This window comes from Benincasa hispida, chromosome 6 (genome assembly GCF_027475165.1).
Source record: "Benincasa hispida cultivar pf3 chromosome 6, pf3_genome.v1.1, whole genome shotgun sequence".
Classification (NCBI taxonomy): Eukaryota; Viridiplantae; Streptophyta; class Magnoliopsida; order Cucurbitales; family Cucurbitaceae; genus Benincasa; species Benincasa hispida.
The window spans coordinates 11,099,564-11,105,563 of NC_143483.1; positions in this window are offsets into that span (position 1 = coordinate 11,099,564).

Consider the following 6,000-nt stretch of genomic DNA (forward strand, 5'->3'; position numbering starts at 1 on the left):
TTATTATTGAAAATGATGTTTAATACTAACTAAATTTAACTAATCCTAGTTTACTAATTAAATATATTTAAGATATTATTAGTTAATAAATTAATAATTTATGTAAAAAATAATTCCACTCATTTAATAATTTTTTATTATAAAAATAAGTCAAGTAAATATTTTAATATATCATTATTGATTGATTAAGATAAATATTTATATCATTTTTTGTTAAATTAATATTAATTAATTAGTTAATTAGTTAACAATATTCAAAGTGAAATTACATGTAAAATGAAAAACAGATAGAGAGGGGAAAAGAGAAAAGCCACAGTTTTGGAAGGAATAGAAAATCTTTTAGGTGGAAAATAAGAATGTCAGGTAATATCTTATTCCAAGCAAATAGATGAAAACTGTGAAACAAACATGAGAATTGGATACCTATGCCAATTCCCAGGTAGAAAACATGTCAACCAAACAGCCCCGTTAATTTTATCTTTTTAATAAACATTTCGTAAAATTAATAATTTTCTTCCAAATAAAGATCATCTTTGATCAAATGAAAAAAAAAATAACAAAAATAAAATGTTTCAAATGGGTGTTGTAGGGTGCTAATACCTTTCTTTTACTCAATGACCCCCGAATCTAACTTTAGTTAAGTAGACCACAATTTTTCCTTTTAAAAATAAGTGACCAATCACACTCATAATGATTGGTGGTGACTCCCAATCTTTCTCCTCGAAAGAAACCCTTAGGGAAGGACGTCGGTCGTTCCACATCGCGATGACGTTGTGACACTATTAGCAAACACAAACAAACTAAAAGAATTAACAGAAGAACAAAAACAAAAACAAACACACTATACTCAAGGAAAAAGGTCCTAAGGAGATGAACCTGCTCAAGTCACCTCAATATAAACCATAAGCCATTAGAAATAACCAGGAAAAATCTTAGACTGCATAACTTGACCGTCTTGACTAACCACCTAGAGAGAACACAAGGTAGCTCCATGGACACAAAGATTTTTTATCCCAAATATGATAGATAACAGTATAGCAAGCGACACTCCATACCTTATGTCTCAAATGATTACCCACATTAAAATGCCAAATCCAATTGTCCCTTCTTCCAACAGCCTGGCTAAAAGGGCAATCAAAGAATAAATGTTCCTTAGTCTCAATTCTACCGATGCATATAACACACACTACTAATCTGATCATGTGTCTCTAACCAATTATGAACAAAAAATTAAACAATGAAAGAATTTATGGGAATATGACTCCAAATAAAAAGAGGTTAGATCAAGTCACCACAGTATGCTTAGACCGCAAGGACTCCCAGTCACTAATTGTAATAATATACAATGCACATGCGGAAGAAATCAAGAAATTAAGCACTCTAACTATATTAATTTTAGGATTAAAGCATGCATGTTCAAAGGAGGAAAATAAAGTTTTGAAAGACAAATTTTGAAGAACCTCCAAATTGATTAATCCTTGGCTCGATTATGATCACGAACACTTTGTGGACCACTGCTAGAGCCTTTCCTGCTATTATTTGGTTTTAGAATGGATTGTGGTTCCAATTTGTGATAGAATTAAAGGGAATTTTAAGTTAGGAAGAGTTTTTGTGTTCAACGCTTTGAGAGAAAACTTTAAGCTTCAAAAGACTAACCATTGAAACTTTCTCTCAATTGATTTTCCTTCTAATTAATCAATAAAATAATGCAATCAAAATTACACGAAAATTTGACACCAATTCAACATGCATGAAGTGGATTTTTAGGTGGTGATTATAATGGAAAGAGTGAGAAAATCCCACTAACCCTAACTTGATTTTCAAAAAATGAAATTAAAATGAATTTTTTTCATTTTAATTAATTCAAATAATTAACTTAAATAAAATTCATTTAAAACAATTCTAAATAAAATTAATTATAGTAATTAATTTTAAATAATTAACTAAATAATTTAATTAATAACATTAATTCAATATCAAATATTAAATTAATAGCAAACACCAATTCCGAACATGAATCTCTATTCAGGATTAAAATATTTAAATCATATTTAAATTTTTCAACTCTCCAATTTGTTTAATTTAACAATTAAACTATATAATTAAGTCAATTATATCACTTATAATTCAATGCTTGTTCCCTTAACCGAATTTGAACATTTCAAATTTTCTTATCACACTGTCCTAAGGTTTAATCCGATATGAGCTAACAAGGGGACCTAATCGGCCTACAGATTATGCGCTCCAACAATCCGAGATTTACCAACTAGACTCTTTAACCTAATTAACTAACATTCATTAACTTTCAAGACACTCCACTAAAGCCTATTAGCTACACTCTCCTCATTGTAGATATATTTTTTTTCCACTTGATTTAACCATGATTAGTAAGTTGATCATTCACAGGTTGTTCGTAATTACAGTTGGGTCCAAATTACCATTTTACTCCTGTAATTATATCTTGCTCCTTAAGTCCGATGAACAATTAGTTTATGGTCCAACTACTAAACCGAGCCCCTTTCGGGCCAATGAGAAGGTGGGGCCCTTGTTCAAGACCCGAAGTCAGCACTTAAGAGAACAACTAGTTTCATATTGTAAGACTATGTCCCCAGCTATCTACCTGGTCTTACCCCTAAAATGGGAGGGTATTTGAGTCAGTGATGTTGAGCCACTCTCACCTATGCAAATTAAAGAATAATCCTGAATAAACAAGAATTCATAGTTATCTCAGTATTAAGATCGAGTTATCTAGTTCATCGAATTGAAATATTCAGTCTTAATAGTAAATTGATGTTATAAATTAAAAGTGACTATTTCGTGGTTCGGTCTTATATAAACTCATTGTATAGGACGCCCCCATTCGCATGTCTCCACATGAACGATTTAGGATCACATTGTTATATCAAATACAAAGTGGGCCGCATCCATAGTATCCTCAGGATAAAGTACCCAACCTAATTCCTATACTATAGACCATTTGGGTTATTACTCAAACTTGATCCACTTTTATAACTCCATATAAAGTTCAAGTATTCATGCTATAGCCAAGGGTTCTTAGTTTATTGGATTTAGGGTTAAAAAGTGCTTCACATGTCAATAACATTTTTACTGAATAAACCTCAATAACATCTTTATCGCAAAATAAAATATGTTCAATGTTTACAAACAACGAGTTTTAGGACATAAAACTCAACAAACTCCCACTTGGACTAAAACTCTAGTGGGTTTATTTACATAAAATATTGAGTGTGAGAGAACAAATACAATAAACTAGGGCATCGCATACCCATGACTTCTTCTACTTGCCCAAGATTTACACAACCCGTAGTCCTAGACTCACTAGGTGATCCTCAAACACTTTAGCCATGAGGGCCTTAGTAAACGAATTAGTAATGTTGTCTTCAGAGACTATTTGCATGACGATCACATCTCTTCAATACACTACCTCCTTGATGAGATGGAATTTATACTCAATGTGCTTTCCACGCTTATGGCTTCTAGGTTTTTTTAGAATTTGCAACTACACCACTGTTATTACAATAGAAGGTGATAGGCAGATGCATATTTTGAACTACTTTCAAATCGATTAAGAACTTTCTATTGGTGTTAACAATTAACATGCAGAAGCAATTAGGATCTTAAGTACTCTAATTACATTAATTTTAGCAAACAAGCATGCATGTTCATAATATAAGGATTAGGGTTTGAGAAAACAACCTTTGTAGATCTCAAAAATCAACAACTCCTTGGCTCGATTCTAATCACGAAAGGTTCGTAGACTACCGCTAGAGTCTTTTCCACTATTCTCCAGCCTTGGAACGGGTTATGAGACCCAACTTGAGAAGAGATTAGAGGAAAATTTGAGGAATTGGAGAGAGTTTTTGGTGAAAAATTGATAAAACTAACTTTATTTCAATTTTGACTTTGCATGAAGCTTTTAATTAAATTAAAAACATTTATTTATACATTAATTGCATGCAAATATATTTAATCACAAAATGACACCAAAACACTCTAAAATTAGTGGAGAATGGGTGTTATTAAATGTAAAAAGTCAGATAAACCCACTAACTTAATTTCCATTTTAATTAGAATTTTCACAAAATTCATATTCTTAAAATGAAAATTAATTTTGTATTTGAATTTGAATTTTAAATTTGAATTTCAAAAATTTTAATTCAAATTAATTAAAAATAATTATGAATAATTAATTAAACTCAATTTAATTTCAAAATATTAAATTAATTAAAACACCAATTCCAAACATGAATAGAATTCATGTATTACATATTTACTTCATATTTAAATATTCACAATTCTCCCATTTGTTTAATTTCATAATTAAACGTTTAATGATATCATAATTCCTTAAACCGGATTTGAACATTTCAAATTCTCTCAACATACTGTTCCAAGGTTTAATCGGATATGAGATAGTAGGGAGACCTAATGGACCTACAAATCATGAGCTCCAACGATTCGAGATTAACTGGCTAAACTCATTAACCCAATTAATCAACATTCGTTAACTATCAGGACACTCCACTAAAGTCCAGTAGCTACATTCTCCTCATTGTAGGTATATTTTTGTCCACTTAATGTACGCATGATTAGTAAGTCGATCCTTTACAGGTTGCTTGTAATTACAACTGGGTCAAAATTACCGTTTTACCTCTGAAATTACATCTTGCTCCTTAAGTCCCACCGATTCTCTAATGAATAACTTGTTTGTGTCTAACCACCAAACCGAGTCCCTCTCGGGCCTTAGAGAGGGTAGGACCCCTTGTTCAAGATCTGGAGTCAGTGCTTAAGAGAACAACTTATCTACTAACCTTAGAATCAGGTAGGAGTATATGCCATCTTGTAGGACTATATCCCCAACCTATCTACTACATAGCATATGTCAGGTCGTGTACAACACATGACATATATCAGATTACCAACTATTGATGCATAGAGTATGTGTCTCATTTCCTCAACTTCTTGAAATGTCTCAGGATACTGTTCCTTTGATAGATGAATTCCATGCTTGAAATGTAACAAACCTCTCTTGAAATTTTGCATCTTATGTCTAGACAACATCTTGTCTATATAAGATGTTTGAGACAGGGCTACCGATTTGTTTTTGCGATTCCGAACAATTTGGATTTCACTCCCAAGTCTTTCATTTGGAATTGTGTTGCTAGCCACTACTTAATGTCAGTTAGGCATCCTACATCATTCTCAATTAGTAGGATGTCATCAACATACAACACTAAGAATGCTATGATTTTGTTGACAGTCTTCTTGTAGACACAAGGTTTGTCAACATTTTGTTCAAAGTCATAAGATTTTATTGCAGTATCAAACCTTATATTCCAAGATCTAGATGCTTGTTTCAACCATAAATTGATCGTTTTAGCTTGCAAACCTTTTGCTCTTGACCCTGTTCAATGAACCCCTTTGGTTGAGCCATATAGATATTCTCTTCAATATTGTCATTCAGAAAGGTTGACTTAACATCTATTTGCCAAATCTCATAATCATAAAAAGCGGCCATGGACAAAAATATTCTAATTGACTTTATCTTGGCAACAGTAGAAAAGGTTTCTTCATAATCCACCCCTCTCTTTGGGTATAACCTTTTTCCATCGATCGAGCCTTAAAGGTCTGTACCTTACCAGTTTGGTCTCATTTCCTCTTGTAGATTCATTTACAATCGATAGATTTTATCCCATCTAGTTAATCTACAAGTTTCCATATCGAATTAAAGTACATAGACTCCATTTTTATGTCCATGACTTTGATCCATTGGTCTCAGTCTACATCATTCATTGTCTGTTTAAAGATTAATGGATCCGCAATGTCATCATTAGGTATGAAGACCTGAGTTTTTATTAAACTCATGTAACGGTCAGGCTATTGAACAACCCTCCTACTACGTCGAGGCACTATTAGCTCTTGAGAAATATGTGACTGATCAGAAGTACCAGCTTCATCAATAACTTTTGTTGAAGGACC